The sequence below is a fragment of the Pipistrellus hanaki genome (genome assembly GCF_964339955.1).
Source record: "Pipistrellus hanaki genome assembly, chromosome: 12".
In the NCBI taxonomy this organism is placed as follows: Eukaryota; Metazoa; Chordata; class Mammalia; order Chiroptera; family Vespertilionidae; genus Pipistrellus; species Pipistrellus hanaki.
The window spans coordinates 56,179,109-56,197,461 of NC_140514.1; the positions used below are offsets into that span (position 1 = coordinate 56,179,109).

General features: G+C 49.9%; 1 protein-coding gene across 1 annotated transcript in view; it reads left to right on the plus strand.

Moving 5' to 3' along the window:
• Positions 1-8,798: 8,798 nt before the first annotated feature.
• The window catches only part of TGFBRAP1 (transforming growth factor beta receptor associated protein 1), a 45,019-nt gene continuing 35,464 nt past the window's right edge, over positions 8,799-18,353 (plus strand). Inside the window, exon 1 of the mRNA XM_084900899.1 lies at positions 8,799-8,918. The gene's annotated coding sequence lies outside the window, so the exon portion shown is untranslated. The remainder of the gene's footprint in view (positions 8,919-18,353) is intronic.

The window sequence follows — 18,353 nt, forward strand, 5'->3', positions numbered from 1 at the left end:
AGTGACGCGTGGGCGGGGCCGAGCGTGTCATCCCCGGGCGCCGCGCGTGCGCTCCGGCGCGGGGCGGGGCCCGCGGCGGGGCCGGCGGAGCCGGCGAGGCGGCGGGCGGGCTGCGGGAGTCTGCCCTGGGGGACGGGGAGCAGAGGGGTCTGCGGCGGCGGAGGAGAGCGCGGGGCGGGGCCGGCGGGGCGGCGGGCGGGCAGGGGGAGTCCGCCCTGGGGGACGGGGGAGCAGAGGTGTCCGCGGCGGCGGAGGAGAGCGCGGGAGCGAGGTCGCCCTCCGCCGCGGTGGCGGCTCGCTGTCCGCGGTCTGCAGTCTGTGCTAACCCCGCTCACGGTGCTGAGGCCCGGGACGTGGTGCGGGCGCCGCACACAGCAGGTGGAAAGTGAACACGGTGCAGGGCGCGCGGCCGGTCAAACAAAGGGTGCCCGGAGGAGAATTTATGGTTTAGGGGGCGGGAGGGCTGCACAGCACCGCCCCGGGGGCACGGAATGGTCGGCGGCAGACCCCGGCGCTGGAGTTCCATCTCTGCAGTCACCGCGGGGACTGTCGGCGGGGCTGGGCGGGGCTGGAATGCTGGCGTGCGATCTGGTGCCCTCTGGACGGTGTTCAGAAAGCTTTCTTCCTGGTCTTGGTCTCCTGTGGCCCGAAGCTTACTAAAGGCCCTTAAGGATCACATTGCCCTACGGTCCTAACATTTCCCCCCCTTCCTATTTGTTAATAATTATTCTTATTTTTTTAAAAAATATATATTTTATTGATATTTTACAGAGAGGAAGGGAGAGATATAGAAAGCTAGAAACATCAATGAGAGAGAAACATCGACCAGCTGCCTCCTGCACACCCCCCACCGGGTTGTTCCCGCAACCAAGGTACATGCCCTTGACCGGAATCGAACCCGGGACCCTTCAGTCCACAGACCGACGCTCCACCACTGAGCCAAACCGGTTTCGGCATGTTAATAATTATTCTTAATGGAATGGGGCAAAGGTCTCTTCTGTCCGTGGGCTCAAGGGACTAGGCCCACTGGTGCTGTGGACAGGGGTGTCTGAATAAAAGTTACTCTACACATCAGAAACCAACCAGTTAACATTATTGTATTTAAAATAGCTTTTCTTGAGATATTAATGTTTATTGCAGATAACATATTTAAAATCGTTTTCTTGAATTTAAAAACAAAACAAAAAAACAGATGGCAGCTTAGTATGTCCATTACTATAAGGGAGAGTGAAATATAATCATATTGTAGTGGTTAGATACTGAAAGACCGTAACTAGGTCACCTGGGAAGTCAGCCGTTAGCCACAGGGAGCTACTGCAGCATCCTTTAGAGAAAACATCCTGCATCTTGTTAACATAACATTCAAACCTGTAAGGAATTTCTGTGAGTTTATTTGGGCCAAACTGGCCACAATTGCCGGGAACTAGAGTCTCAACATACTGGGATAAAGCTCCAGAGAAGGGCGATTTTTCATCTATTTTTATACATCGCAATCAAAGGAGGGGACATAGGTGGGCTACATGAAATCCATTGGTGATAGATTAGGGAGGCGGGAGAAAGCAAAGGGGTGGGGTGGGGGCCTCTGGGATTGGATAAAGAGTAAAATGATAGACACCTACCTCTTTTATTCAGGTGGGTGCAGGAGAGTGACAGTCAGCAATTAACAGGATGACAACAACAATGAAAGAAGTTGTAGTCTCTGTCCTGGTGCCCAGGCACATTCGGTTATGCCCTGAAGGGTCCAGGAAAAGGGAAGTTACAAGTTACCCTGACATTTCGCAAGGATGTTATCTTAGATACAAAAAGACAGATAGGCTCAATTAAGATAAAGATTGACCTTTATTAGGGAAGATATTGGTCCAGGACATGTCTACCCATTATAAACTGCATGTAGTTAAAGTTTCAGTTTTAGACCATCCTTTATGGTTACTTTAGGTGTTTGAGTTTGCAAAACCGCCATGCAGGCCTTCCCCTAGTTTGTCAGGTCAGCATGTGGCCTTGTTTTTCATCCACAGTCCTTTTCCCGTACAGTGGGTGCCAACACATAAAGGCCCCATATGGGACTTTATTCCCAAAATGAATAGAATAATTCTGTATGTTAGCAATAGGTGTCCCAACTCCCACTAGGCAGGATGGAAAGGTCTGTTCTCCATAGGTTTCTCCTTGAGGTGTTTCTTGGGTTCAGTCCCTCATTCTTCCCTTTCCGGCCCCCTCTTCACTCTGGTGTGAAGGATCCAGGGCTTTGGAGCATTTGGAGTGTGAGAAGCACGTCCCAGGGTCCCGGCCATGTTGATTGTCTTGTGATCTGGCTTTCCATGTTTTGAGTAGAATTCTATCTCCTGCTAAGAAGGGATGTGGAGAGAAAAAAATCTGTAGCACATGCCAAATCATTGCCCAAGGCTGAGGACACAATGTGGAGTGATTTGGGAGGTAAAAGCTGGTCCTGAGGAAGCCATAGTGTCCCTCGCCTGGTTTTGCTGCTTTTCTTGGCTTGGAGCTGAAATACAACTGAGGCCTAGAGAGGAAAAGATCTCAGGGGGTTTATTATTTTATTTATTATTTTATTTATTTATTTAAATATATTTTATTGATTTTTTTACAGAGAGGAAGAGAGAGGGATAAAAAGTCAGAAACATCGATCAGCTGCCTCCTGCACACCACCCACTGGGGATGTGCCTGCAACCAAGGCACGTGCCCTCAACCGGAATCAAACCCGGGACCTTTCAGTCTGTAGGCCGATGCTCTATCCACTGAGCCAAACCAGTTTCAGCAGGTCTCGGGGGTTTTAAAAGAGCTGGGGTGCAAACCACAGGACCAGTGATATGCTAGGGGAGGATAGGCTACCCTGGGGCGAGGTTCTTGTTTTCCCAGTTTTGCCCCTTGCTGGGAATCCAGCATCCAGGGCTTTTGGCCTTAGTGAGTTGCCATCGTCCTTGCTCTGGGGGGTCTAACAGTAGGCACTCAAGTATTTATTCACTGAAATAATTCTCCAGTTAACCTGCTCACGTATAAAAATAACTGTGAGCGCTGATGACAATGTCCAAATATTAGTTAGATATTGGCTGTGCCAGGTACTGCATTTATATAGATTGCTGGTTCCTCAGAACAGCCTTCTGAGGTGCATAGTACTGGGATGCTTATTTTTTTTCAAATGGGAAATCGGGCATTTGAAATGAGGTAATTTGCTCAAGATCAGAAAATGAGGAAATAGCAAGACCAACATTCAAGTACATTTTGTTTGCACTTATAACTGAAAGGGCAGGGCGGGGCTAACTCCTCAGAATGAAAGGGCAGGGTGGAACTCCTGGTAACTGGACCCTAGCCCTCATCCAACCAATCAGAGTGAGCCAAAGCAGTGACATCACCACCCCTATAAAACCCCTTGATCTGTTGAAGCTCGGGCTCTTCCGCCAGGCCACTGTTGGTGTAAGTGGGACAGAGCCCACGCTAGCATGGAACAGGCTTTCTGCTATTGCATCGGACTTGGCTCCCTGGTGGTCCTTGGGGATCAAGAAATCTGGACATAACAATAACTACAGTGAAGTAACAGTTTAAATGGAATCTAGTAGTGTTATGATCTAAACTCTAGTAGTTAATTTATTGAAAAATCTTTCCTACTTCTCTTTCATCTTTTGTGGAGGGGATATATATCCCAAAACGTCTTGCACATTTAAAACTTAAAGTTGCAGACAGTTCTCAAAGCTGTGGCTTGCATCCTCTATAATGTATTGTTTTATTGGAAGTGGTTACAGTGTCTAAAAAGATCTGAGGGTGCCGAAAGATAAACCTTGAAAGGGAATTGGAAAATTAGTGAGATGCTAAATCAAAAGTCAAGATAAAGTTGAGAGGTGTCTTGCAATTTTTAATAATCCTTTATGTATACGGTGCTTTATCTAGAACTTGAATTTCAGAGCAGGACAGAATTAAAAGGTCAGTCCTTCCCTTTCAGTCCTGAGGAAGTGGCTCTGAAGGAGATGAAATGGCGGGCCAAACTGCACAGTTTCAGAGCTGAGCTGAGCAGGTGTCTGGGTGTCCTTATGGGAGCTGTGTGTATTAACTTCATGGTATGAGCATCCTGGCATGCCATGTCCAACACCTGATTTGATTGTCATGATAATAGTGCAATTAGTGTGGCTAGCACTATCCCCATTTCCTCCTCCAAAAGGCACATACATCGTGTTAGTGGCAAAAGCAACTGCCTTGGAGGGAGCCTTGGAGACCGGACCTCAGTTCAGATTTTGTTCTGCTGCACCAAGACCTTGGGTGAGTCGCTCAAGTCTCTGACCTGTCTTATCAGAAAAATGCTCTGCCAATGCCTTCCACAAAGAACATCTAAGGAGCGGATTCTGTGACACACGTGGGCCTTCGGAGGTAGCTCAGTGGACTAGAGCAGCGAGGAAAAAGGCCAAGGTTGAGGTTTGATCCCCCGTCAGGGCACACACAAGAATCAACCAATGAATGCATACATAAGTGGAACAACAAATCGATACTTCCCACTTCTCCTCTCTTTCAAATCAATAAGTAAAACAACGAGCACACTTGACACAGTGTAGGTGCTTAATAAATGGTAGCTGGTTTTGAGAAATACGTCATGTCTCCCCACTTAGCCTCCTCACCTGTGAAATGGAAATGATAGCACACCTCATAGTGTTAAGAGATTGGAGCTGACATATGAGCACTTGCCTCCCCCTGGAGGTCTGTTGTAGCCCCTGACTGTCGTCAGAGGAGCGGGGGCAGCGTGGAGGGGGAGCCGGGAGAAGGAGCTTCAGTCCTGGAGATGGGAGGGGTCCTTGCTGTGCGCTCTCTCCCCGTGGTGCTCCGGACGGCCCCTGCCCTGTGTCCATCCCACTGTAAAATGAAAAGTACTTCCCGGTTTCAAATCCAATCCATTCTAGGTGTCTCTGGCTAAAACCTCAGGGCACCGGGAGTGTCTGCTGAGGCAGGACAATGCCCAGGTTCAGAGAGGAGGAAGTAGAATGAGATTCGGACCCCTCTCGGGGAGGAGAGCCTCAGAATGCGCCCTCTCCATCCGGCAGAGCTCGGAGAGTGGAACCTTAGTGTATTTGCAACCTGCTGTCTGGGTTTCAGGGGTGGGAATCTGGGAAGGGGAGGATTTTCCTTCCCAGGAAGTTCTGATGTTTCAAATATGCTGGCAGCAGGGCCGCCTCCCAGCGGTTTCTGCCACCGCTGGCCCCGACCCGCAGGCCAGGCCGTTGCCATAACTGGAGGGCCAGACTGAAAACCAGCGCCAGAGACCAAGAACATCCAGAGTCCTGTGGGTGGGTCAGTAATTTCAAGGTCTGGTGTCTCTGCTTCCCATCTGGCACTTCAGAGATCCCCTGCTCTGGCACAGCCCTGAGGAGGGGGCAGGCCTCTGTGGATAAGATCATTGTTACAGCAGCCAAACGGGGGCTTAAAATAGAAATAAAGCTTAGTTACAGAAAAGTAATTCTATTTGTTACCCATTTGAATATGTAGACTGAAGTTGACTACTACAAAGTGTGTATCATACATAACTACATTTTTAAGTTCAGAATTGTGAGAGTTTCTGCGTCGCCTGGATCTCGGGGTTGCATTCATTAACATTTTTGGGGCCTGTGGTTGGCAGACCGAAGCTGAGGGCAACAGCCAACACTGCCTCGCCTGGCACCCCCCCTTCCCCCCGGCACCCCCCCGGCCGAGCTCCCCCAGGACGGGGCCACACATATGCAGTGAGTCTCCAGCCTGGTCACCAGCATGCAGCGAGTGGTTAGTAAGTGCTCAGCAGGTATTGAATGCACCATAAGTGAAATACATACTGAGGACTTCGGGTGCTGATTCCTCTTGCCCATAATGTAATATTTAAGATGTTTACGTTACAAATATTTTACCATTAGTTGTCAAAAATATATCTGAGCATAAATCAAATTAAGAGCTTGAAAGTGAATGTAAAAATTTTAAAAACACTTTCCACTTGGGACCTCTATTTTTAGCTATTTAAAACAACAGTTCTGCTTTGAGTTTTAAATAACTACCTTTAGTACCATAATGATTATTAATGATCATATTTTTTACTATTGTCAATTCTCATCCCTTTTACAATCTGATTACCATAAAGATGCGTTAATGTACTTAAACTACCTACTGGCTTTCTTGTAAACCCATGAAGACACCTGTGTAGTGAGATCACTCCTCTTATTCCTGTCTAGCACCCAGCACAGTGCCGTGGACACCGTGAGAACAACGTGTGACAGGAAATCGCCCCAGCTCCTCAGGCCCTTCCTGACTGACCTCCCGGTCACCACACCTCGAGCACATTATGTTTTACTTTAGGATATGATCAGGAGGGTATTCCACAGGCCCCACGAAAGCCACGGTGCTCAAAACTGAGTGTTAGAGTCACCTGGAGAGATAGTCACCCCCTGTTTCTGACTTAGGAGGTTTGATTAGGGCCGGGAATTTGCCCTTACAACAGCTCACTAGGTGATGTTGGTATTGCTGACCCCTGATCATGCTTTAGAAACCACTGAACTAAATTAAGCTCCCTGAGGTCAGGCTGTGTCCCATTTCAGTGCCCCAGCAGCCTCTGCCATAGTACCTGGCACGGAGGGGCTGCTTGGGAAAGAGTTGAGTGGAATAACAATTCAAAGTTTATTTTATTGGATCTAGTTTACAAGTACATGAACATGTGTGTATATCTTTAAATCAGCTAATAAATGTAAAAGCTCCTAAAACATGTTTGCTAAAGAAAAAAATCATAGCTCTGGCTGGTGTGGCTCAGCTGGTTAGGTGTCAGCCTCTGTACCAAATGGTTGCTTGTTCGATTCCCAGACAGAGCATATGCCCACGTTTCTAGCTCAGTCCCTACTGGGGTTGTGCAGGAGGCAGCTGATCCATGTTTCACTCTCACATCGATGTTTATCTCTCTCTCTCTCTCCCTCCCTCTTCCTTTCTCTCTCTCTAAAAGTTAATAAAAATATTTTTTAAAATAATAAATATAACCTTTCTTTGCTTAACCTCACATTCTAAACTGATATCCAAACTAGATGTGTACTTGTAATGAGAGCTTATAAATTAGAGTAACAGAATCTTAGCATGAAAAGCCTCATTTAATGATAGCCTAATTTATCTCTATCAGGAATTTTATTTACTTTTATACATTTGTGTGTTTTTTAAAGTACATTTTTATTGATTTCAGAGAGGAAGGAAGAGGGAGAGAGAGATAGAAACATCCAGGATGAGATAGAATCATGGATCGGCTGTCTCTTGCACACCCCTCACTGGGGATTGAGCCCACAACCTGGGCATGTGCCCTTGACCAGTATCGAACCTGGGGACCTTTCAGTTTGTAGGCTGATACTCTCTTCACTGAGCCAAACCGGCTAGGGCAGGAATTTTAAATGTTGGTTGAGTGCTTCCTACATGCAGATAGACACAGCAAAAACTTGATAGATACACCTGTCCGTAAGAGCTTACAGCCAGTGAGGAACCTTAAGTGTACTTGTGAGTGGGGGGATATTATGTTTTGAGAGTAAAGGGCAATTATTAAAAGCATTCAGTTGTAGCTATTTAACTCTTAATCTTCATTAATCTATTAGAACATAACTTCACTTCACATGCTATACTCATAACATGTTTCGGATGGACCCAAGGGATATTGAATAAATATTAATAAATGAAGTTAATTAACAATTCCTTTGAGAAACATGACTGATATTTCTTCTTAAATGTAATCAAGCTAATTTAGAATTAGTCCTGATGCAGATATTTCCATAGTTATGGAATAGTTAATTACATAGAGGCTCCTGTCATATGTGAAATAAATTCCTCAGAGTTCCAGGAAGCACAAACGTTTCGAGATGGAATATTGTGCATATTGGAGTTTGACATTGTAAGAATCCTATGGTGATTTCCTTTCATAAAGGAAATAATTATTTCTGAATTATTTTTCTCTTTTTTGTTAATATACACTTTCACTCCTATATTGTTTAAAGCAGAACACTAAGTGTTATTCCACAAACTATTCAATCAATAGAACTTAATTTTATGCATATAAAAACTCACTGGTTTTGAATTCAGGGTTTGTATCTTGTTCTGTCCTTACTACCATGGAATTTGGGATAAGCGATTCACTTATTTTTGCCTCAGTCAACTCATCTGTAAAATGGAGAGATTAACAGCGCTTAACTTCATAGGGACACGGGAGGCTTTAATGAGATAACCTCCGCAAGGCCCTTAGGCCAGCGTCCTGCCCTCAGTGGATGTCCCCTGTGCGACTGGGTGCCTGCAGCTCTGCTCATGCAAATGTGGAGTCCTGGCCTCTGTCTGTGATTGGCTGCTCAGCACAGCCAGGTGGCCGGGTGGTTAGCTTTCCCCAGGATTGGCAGGTAGGTTCGTTCGTTCATGCATGCATTCATTCATTCATTCATTCACTCATTCATTCACTCATTCATTCATTCATTCATTCATTCATTCATTCATTCATTCATTCATTCATTCATTCATTCAGCCAGTGCTTCCCGGGCCTCCCAGGTCCAGCCGGTTTGGTGTGAGAAAAGAGCGGCGAGCGAAGCAGACCAGGCCGGCGTCCCGGAGCCGCGGCCGCGGGCGGAGCAGGTGCGGGAGGACCGCCCTCGCCGCTCCGCACCGGGCTGCCGGGCTGTGCTTCCAGGAGCTCCGCACCGGCCGGCCTCAGGACGCCCGCAGGCGGAGGGGAAGCGGCGGCCCGGCCCTGGCCGCCGCCCGGGGGGTCTCTGGGCCGCGTGCGCCGGGAGCGGACGGGCGGGCGGCGCAGGGCCCGGCTCCCGCCCCGCGCAGGGCGCCGCCCCACGTGACGGGAAGCGGCGGCGCGGCCGGCCCAGCCCAGAGCCGCGGCCGGAGCGGCGGGCCCAGGCCCAGGGCCGGCGGGACGGGCCGGCGCCGCCGGGGAGTGCGGGCCGGTGAGTGCGGGCCCGGGGCGCGGGGCGCGGACGGGGGCGCGCGGGGCGCCTGGGAGGTGGCGGAGCGGGCGGGCGTGTGCGCGGCAGCGGTGCGCGGGCATGTGCCTGTCAGATCCGGACGGGGTGCCGGAGGGGTGCCGGTGGGGGTGCTGGTGGTGGTGGGGTGCCGGTGGGGTGCCGGAGGGGTGCAGGTGGTGGTGGTGGTGGGGGGTGCCGGTGGGTTGCCGGAGGGGTGCAGGTGGGGTGCTGGAGGGGTGCCGGTGCGGGTCCCAGTGGGGTGCCGGGGTGGGTGCGCCCGTGCACACGCGGGGCAGGCGGCCGGGCGGGTCCCGGTGCGGGTGTGGTGGCGGGAGGAGGGGGTGTGTGCCCGGGAAGGTGTGAGACAGCCCTTGGTTTGGGGTGACTGCTGGTCCCGAGGGAGGACCTGGAGGACCGTGCCCCTGGGGAGCGGTCTGTGGCTGTAATGAAGCTCCTGGGATCTCAGAGCCCAGTTCCGGGTCACACCGGCCGGACTTGTTGCGGAGCCGGGAGGCCGGCGGGGTGCGGGGAGGAGGCAGAGACCCCGCCCGCTCCGCCCGGGCTGGGAGCGCCACCCGCGGTGTGCCTGTCCCGGCGGGGGGCCGGGGGGCCGGGGGCTGCGGGGAGCCGGGCCCAGCTGCCTCCTGGGTGTCCAGTGGGGGTGGCTCTGGAGGCAGAAGCTGCCCTCCGTGGCCAGTTGTCTGCCTGCCCTGTCATTGTTTCTGCTCAGGGGCTGTTGGGGATCCTCACCACGTCCCCAGCCGCTCTGGGGCCCTGCCTGGCTGTGGAAATGGGGTTCACACAGTGCTTAGTGTAAATGACTGTATGGGTGCTGGTTTACCCCTGATGAATGCCCCAGTGATTACAGCGACGGGGCAGGCACAGGGAAGGGGAGGAGGCTCCTGCCGGGAGCTGGCCTCAGGGCCAGCACTCCGGCGCAGGGGCCTGTGGGTGCCGGCGTGCCCTCCTCCCAGACTTGCTTCTCTCTGTCAGCCAGAAGCTTCCAGCACTAGCTCACATAGGAAGGAACATCTGGCCAGCTGCTTCCTTTTCCTTCCAGTTGTGCCAGCCAAGCAGCCTCAGCAGTCACAAGAGCGGCCTTTCTGTGGTGTGGCCCCAGAAGCAGCCCTGATGGGACTAGTGGGCGCTGCCTACAACCGGTCCTTCCCAGGCCCAGTGTGTCTGCTCCCCGTGGGCTCCAGCCTGGTTCTGCCAGTCAGCCCTGCACAGGCAAAATCTGTGTTTGGACTCCCCCAAACTTTGCTAGTACAATTGTCCTCGCAGACACCAAGTCCTCAGATTCTCAAGTCCCTTATATAAAACTAGGGGCCCAGTGCACGAATTCGTGCACCTTGAAAGCAACTGTGGGCTGTGATGGGCACGGGGCGGGTCTCAGCCCATCCTCTGTGCCCCTGCCCAGCCCCTCCCACCATAACCCTGGTCCCCGCTTCCGCCCACCACTGCTGACTGCGCAGAGCTATTGGGGCTGGTGCCAGCAGCAGGTGCAAGCAGGCTGGGTGCTGTCAGTGGGTGTGAGTGCTGGGTGGGACCTCAGCGTGTGGAGCAAATTCATGTACTAGTGGACCGATGAAGGATCAGATCGCCCCTCAGGAGCAGGGGGAGGTGGAGAAGCCCTCAGGGACCATTGGGATGGACACAGGTAGCAGGTGCAAGCGGCGGCTCCGGCGCTGGCTGCAGGTTTGAGGGGGTCGGCGCCAGCAGCGGGTGTGAGTGCCGGGTGGGACCGTGGCATGCGGGAGCAAAGAATTTTTAGTAACCATCAGAGGCTTGCCCCAATGATAGCACACCCCCACCTTGGTCTGGCGCCCACACTCACCTGCTCCACCATCCTGCCTCAGCTCACACTCACCATGTTCCACACTGTCATCTGCTGCCGATGCCCACCAGGTTCTGCACGTACCCTCTGGTGGTCAGCACACGTCATAGCCACCGGTTGTTCCAACGTTCGGTCTATTTGCTTATTAGGGTTTTATATATATATGACATAGAATGATGCATATAGTTGGTCCTCCACATCTGTGGATTCTCAACTGCAGATTACAAATATTGTTTTCAGCCCTAGCTGGTTTGGCTTAGTGGATAGAGCGTCAGCCCACAAACTGAAGGGTCCCAAGTTCGAGTCTGGTACCTCAGTTACAGGCTCAATCTGGGGCAGGCTTGATCCAGGGCATGTGTGGGAGGCAGCCAATTGATGTGTCTCTCTCACATCAATGTTTTTCTCTGTCCCTCCTCCCTTCTACTCTCTCTAAATCTCAATGGAAAAATATCCTTGGATGAGGATTAACAAATAAATAAATAAAATGTTGTTTTCAACTGTATATTTGTTTTTGAAAAATTCATGTATTAGTGGACCCATGCAGTTCTAACCCTTGTTGTTCAAGAGTCAGCTGTCATGGTCAAAACAGAGAGTGCTTTCCTCTGGAGTTAGCCTCCTGGTGGGCTCTGCCGATTCCTGTGCACATCACAGTGCACACTGTACAGAGCCAGGTGGCACCGCCTTTCCTCCTCCGTGCCCGCCTCCGGCCTCGCAGGGAGGAGCTGGGGCACCTGCAGGCTCCCAGGATGCTGCGGCTCTGCCTGACCCTCGGCACGGGCTTTGTAAGGGCCCGTCTCCCATTGAACAGCTCCAGCGGACACGTTCTATTGTAAAAGCACAGAGCGTGCTGTTTAAAAAGTGCTCAGTATTCTAGGCCTGGTTTGCAGCTAGCTTTTCTTTTCAGGAAAACCAAGTTGTTATTATGGCTTATTCCTTCATGCCAATATTAAACATCCGTGATCCTTTAGCAAAGCTCGAGGAAGGTTTCCTTGATGTGTTACCTATCTTCATATTGGGCTGAATCCAGTGCTCATTAGTAATACATTAATCATTTGTTTTATATATATATAAATATCCCGGTGTTTGGGTACTGATTGCCGAGTCATTTGACCCACACTTTACAGCTCCTCTCTGCTGTGGTAAACCCAGCCCGTTTCTCTTTATTAGCAAATGCTAACTACGAGCCGAAACCGGTTTGGCTCAATGGATAGAGCGTCGGCTTGGGGACTGAAGGGTCCCGGGTTCGATTCCGGTCAAGGGCATGTATCTTGGTTGCCGGCACATCCCCAGTAGGGGGTGTGCAGGAGACAGCTGATTGATGACTCTTTCATCGATGTTTCTAACTCTCTATCTCTCTCCCTCACTCTCTGTACAAAATCAATAAAATATATATATATAAATAAATGCTAACTACGAAATCTGCATGTGGAAGTAGCAAGCTAATGGGAGGCCCCGTGAGCCTGGGTGCGCTGCGCAGACTGGGAGCAGTCACTGGGCGTGCTGTGAAGTCTTGCAGGTGATTTGAGACCAAGATCTTTTCTTGGTAGTCAAGTAGCTGCCGTCAAGTAAAGTAAAGATTCAAGAAAAACAATATATATATAAAAGAAAAATTGCCCAACGCCCAGGAGGCACTGAGTAATTCTTTGTAGCTGTGTGAGGTCCGGTATTGAGGAAGATGTTAGGAGAAAATGCCCTGGAGACCCATCTCCCAGTCTGTGCCTCTTCCCTCCTCTCCCCTCCCCCAAGTCCCTTCTTCTGGTATGACTGTTGACATTTATATTATAGGGAGTTTATGATATATACATAGGCAACACACATGCGTTTATAAGGTGTATTTAAATGGTTTGTATGCGTGTACATATTCATTGTTATGTATATTTACATATGTAGTTGAATAAGTTTGATTAGTGTTGCCCAGGAAAAGGGTACTGTCTGAGAGTCACACATTGGTATGTGCCAGAATCATGTCAAGGTGACCAGTTAGATGTCAGGCTTGAGCTGTATTTTTTAAGAAATATTCTTTCAGGTCATTGGAACGGTTTATTGTGCCATAACTAGTCTTCTGTGATCTCTGGTGCATGAGCACAAGAGAATGTGAACTGGTTGTCCGGTAGGTCCTGGTTTTCAAAAGAGGGGCACGCTGTGTTTGGCACAGGTCAGTGAATTTGTTGTGGATTCCTGGCGGATCTCAAGATAGAGGTGTCTGTGAGCACTTGGGGAAGAACCTGGGCCTAACATGGGTGTGGCTCTGTAAGGACAACTTACGTCACATAAAACCTATCCTGCGTTGATAAGATTACCAGGTTGGTGGTGAAACATGTAAGGGGATCATTCTGTATCTAAAATTTAGCAAGGCAGTGCTGACACCGAGGCCCACTGGCTTGGGGTCAGAGAGTAGGAAGCCATTCTGGTGCAGAGGAAGCGAAGGGGCAGGTGAGGGGGGTCACAGGGTGCCTGCTCCAGCTCAGGGTGAGAAGGCCGGGCCGTGCTGAGCGAGGGCCCAGAGGAGGCACTGCGGCCGGACAGTCATCACAGGCCCCACACCGCGGTGGCCTGGTGGGCAGAGTTGTTGATTTCTTCAGCAGGACGGAATGCTAAGAGCATCTGAAATCACTCTTGCCCTCTTCGGTCAACAGAGTGGAGAGAATATGTCCCTGGAGACAGAAAGTGAAACGGTTTGAAGTCCTCTGTTTTATCACCTGGTAGCTGTGTAATCTGGAACAAGCCACCAGAAATCTGTCTGTCCGTAATAATCCCACCCCTTACCGTGATGTGAGTGTGAAAGGACATCACTTCTATCCAGTACTCAGCGTCTGCCCAAACCAGTGACTAGGAGCTCTCGGGAGGCAGCCATCAAGGTGTCTCCAGGGCCGCAGTCGGAGGTGCCTGTCCTTTGTCTGGACTTGGAGCGACAGGAGCAGCTGTACCCTGGGCAGCCGGGTGGCTCAGTGGGTAAGGCGTGTGCTCTTGAGGCTGCCTGTGTTGGAATCTCCGCTCTCCGTGGTCATTCAGCTTTTCGAACCTCTCCCTGCGGGTGACAGTCATAGTACTCGCCTCTAGGCTGGTTGTGAGCACGAAGAGAGCATGTAACAGGGAGCCTTCCAAACGTCTTAGCTCCCCGACAACAGTGCACCACCTTGTGCTTCAGAGGAGCGAGATAACGTGCAGGGGAAGCATGCCAACCGGTCCCATTCCTGCTTTACCAGGAGGTGACAGGCCCTGAGGTGACTGAGCGACTTGTCTGAGATCAAAAGAGCTGGCCAAGGTTAATATGGAGAATGTCTGCTTTGCACCAGGCCCACTTGACACCCTCACTGCGTGGCCCACGTTAGCTCCAGGGCCCCACCGCTCCTCCAGCTCGCACACCTGAAGCCCTCCTGCTCACCGCAGGGCCTCCCTCCCTCCGGAAGCTCAGAGGATACCAGATTTCACACCCAGCAGGAGTCAGCTGACATTTCCCCCAATCCAGTCTGAATTCGTCTGTGAGAAATATTTCAAATGAGCAGAGGTCCCAAAGCCTCCCCTTTGAAATACACTCTCAGGAGAAAAACAAGTAATAGGTAGATATGATTCATCCCTGTGATTTTAAGTTAGGACACTAAATTTAGAAAATTCACCCCCAAAAGTTACTGAATAAAAGAAGATCATAGGGCCTGGCCTGTGTTGCTCAGTGGTTGAGTATCGACCTATGAACCAGGAGGTCATAGTTAAATTTTCTTATTTTTTAAAAATATATTTTATTGATTTTTTTACAGAGAGGAAGAGAGAGGGATAGAGAGTTAGAAACATCAATGAGAGAGCATCATCGATCAGCTGCCTCTTGCACACCCCCTACTAGGGATGTGCCTGCAACCAAGGCACATGCCCTTAACCAGAATCGAACCCGGGGACCTTTAAGTCCGAAGGCCAACGCTCTATCCACTGAGCCAAACCGGTCTCGGCGATAGTTTGATTTTCGATCAGGACACAAGCTCGGGTTGCGGGCTCCATCTCCAGTTGCAGGTGTGCAGCAGGCAGCTGATCAGTCATTCTCTTTCATCATTGATGAAATCAATAAAAAACATTTTTTTAAAAAAGATAATGGAATCGCTCCCCCGGCCTGAGTTCCCTTGGGAGTCCGCTGGGCTGCTGGCCCTGGGGTCCGTCTCCTCCCTTCTGGTTACGGACACAGCTCGTTCTGAGCATCTCTTTCCTGCTCGAAAAGGAGAATCTCACCTCTCTTTTCTGAATGGTCCCAGGTAAGACGATAAAAAACTGTGGTTACATTTGCCTTTTCATGTTCACTTTCTGTTTGGAAATACCTGGCTTACCAAGGTAACGAACAGGACGCGCTCCCCTTCGCCTGGCCCCTGCCGGCACCGGCACGGCCAGTGGTGACCAGGATAACGCACTGTCGGCACACTGGCCACACTTCGCTTGGCCTCACCAGTTATCCTGCTAACGTCCTTTCTGTCCCACAGCCCTGCTCTTGATCTCTAACTGTGACGGTTCCTCAGCTGCCTCGTTTTTCATGGCCCCAGCACTCTGCGGACATCGGGGCTTCGGAGAGTGTCCTCAGTGGGGGGTAGTTTGGGGTGATCTCATGGTCAGGCAGTGGGATACAGCTTTTTCAAGAGCCCCGCATGGATGTGCTATTACACAAGTGGCATGCCTCAAGCACTTTAACTTCATGTCGAGTTGCATTCCGGTCCCTCTGGAGCGACAGGAGCGCGGTCCTGGACCTTCCCGGGCCCCTGGGAAGGCGGGCCATGGTGCCCAGGCCCCAGGGGCAGCTCTCCCGCCTGCACCGAGGGAGGTGGGACAGACGTGCCTCTCGTCCCCTTCACGTTTCTCTTCGTTCCGTGTGCCCGGTCTCCCAGGCCCCCGCGGTGTCACCTTGGGGAGGTAGGAGGCTCTTTCTGAGACAGCTGCAGGTTAAAGAACACAAACGTTAAGCCTTCTTTTCACACAGAAAATGAGGTTCGTGACCACCGAGCCTTCGAGTCCTGTCAAATCCCAGCCGCCCTTGGAGCGGCAGGGAAATGCTCCGTTCCCTTTGTGCTGGAGATGACGCCCATCGTAATTATGGTCGATTTTGTCTTAAGAGAGCTGACGGGCCCACAGACCATTCGGATTCATCGCTCGGTGCTAACTGGAGTTTTGGACGGGTGGGATTTTATGAAGTGTTTCATTTCTACAGACTGAGCCGGTGACCGTCAGTGCCAGTGGGTCACCCAGGGGGGAGGCGCTTAGCTGTGTGTTTGGAGCAGAGGACTCAGGAACGTTTCATTGTGCTGAGTTAGCATGAGGAGAGCATGTGCAGGTCGCTTGCCATGAAGAACTTTGCCAGCAAGGTTTGTCCAAGCCCACCAACGAAGCACTCTGAGTTTGTGATGTGGCTGTTCATGCAGTCAGGACCGCAGGCGGCCGAAGGAGAAAAGTGTCCACCACACCTGCCCACTTGCTCCGTCCCTACGCCAGCGTGGCCGGGAGAGGAGGGATGAGGCGGGGTGACCGGGGACAGGAGGAGAAGGGGAGGGTCAGTGCCACTGGGCTGTGACACCGGGGCCGGACCCTGGGCAGCAGGTCCCGTAGTAGCTGCACACACCGTTCCTGCTTCTGAATTAGCAGCTGCCCTGAGCCAGGCTGAGCCCGCCCCGTCCGCCGAGCCTGCCTCACTGCTCTGGCCAGTCCATCCAAACTCCAGGCAGCCTCCACTGTGAGACCGAGGAACTGGGCGCGAGCCAGGAAACAGCGGGTTCCTTTTGTGTGTGTGTGTGTGTGTGTGTGTCTGTGTGTGGCAATTTTAGTAAGGCTGCTCTGCCTATTCTTATGTGAGTCTTTGTGGATATTGGTAACATTAAACGTGGAATTGTGGGGTGACAGGATAAAGGCATGTTTAACTTTATAGAAAAGCAGTAGCTTTCCAAAGTGATGGTACCATTTTGTACTCCTTCCAACAAAGTATGAGACTTCTAGTCGATCTGCATCCTCATTAACACCTAGTGCTTTTTTTTTTTTTTGTCTTGTCAACTTTTTAATTGTAGTGATTCTAATAGTTTTGAGATGGCTTTTTGTTTGTATATTCTGGTTATGTGTGAGCCCTTTGTCACAGATATTATTGCGATTTTTTTTCTCCCAGTCTGGGGATTGCCTGTTCATTTCCATAATGGTGTCTTTCAGTGGATTCAAGTTTTATTTTAGGTTTTGTAAAATCCAGTTTATTGACTTTTTCTTTTATGGTTAGTGCTGTTTGTATTCTAAGAAATCTTTATGTACCCCAAGTTCCCAAAGACATTCTTCTATGTTTGAGATTGTACTTTTAAAATAATTTGATGTATCTCAAATTAATTAGTCTATCTGGCGTGAGGTAGGGATAATTAAAGTTAAATTTTTCCTCATAAGGTTATCCATTTGTTCCAGCACCATTTATTGAAATGACTTTCCTTTCTCCATTGAATCGCATTGGTGCCTTTGTCAAGAATCAATTGAATGTATATGTGGGTCTAATTTTGAATCTTTTCTTCTGTTCTATTAATCTGTCTTTCCGGACGTCTTAATTATTGCAATTTTATAGCATTTTTTAAATCAGTTAATGTAGGTCTTCAACTTTGTTCTTCATTTTCAAGGTTGTTTTGACTATTCAAGGGAGTCATGTGCTGCCTAATGACTCGGATACATTTTCGTTGTGCGAACATCGTAGGGTGTGCTCACACAAACCTGGATGACATAGATAGCCTACTTCACACCTAGGCTAGCATATCGCTCCTAGGTATAAGCCTGTACAGCAGTTACTGCACAAAGCAACCCAAGCACAAGATAAAATGTAGAAAGAGCACGTTAGAAGATAATGATTAAAAGTGTAGTCTAGTAAATATATAAACCAGTAACATGGCTGTTTATTACTGTCAATAATTATGTATTATACATAATTGGATGTGCTATACTTTTATATGACTAGCAGCACAGTAGGGCTGTTTGCACCAGTATCACCACAAACAAGAAAATAGTGCATTGTGCTGTGATGTCACCACAAGTCCAATGTCAACAGGCAATAGGACATTTCCAGTTCTGTTGTAATCTTATTGGACCAGCCTTGTATACACTGTTTGCTGTTGACCAAACATTATGTTACACATGGTAGTATTTTGATTTCCATTTAAATTTTACAACCAGCTTGTCAATTTCTACAGAAGAGTTTGCGGGGGTTATAATTTCGGTCTTCTTTAGGTATTACAAGATTTTGTGATTTTCTTCATAAAGATCTTATACATCTTTGTTAGATAAAATTGCCTCATGTCTAATTTTTTATGCCATTGTAAATGTCTTTGTTAAGGTTAGTGTTTTTAATTCTTGTTCTGTGTAGGAATGCAGATTAATTTTATCAACTGATAGGGGTTGGCGCCAATTCAGCGCCTACAGAAGTGCCCAGTTTGGGGGCAGTGAAGAAGGAAAGTTTACTCAGTGCAAACTGCTCGGTCGTTGTGGGAACGCTTAATAGTGTTACAGCTCAATTATGAAGCAGCACAGCGTGGCTGCAGGACAGCCTGGGACCCGCAGGCCCCTCTCCCGCTAGGAGCTCTGCTCTGCTCCTCTCTGCT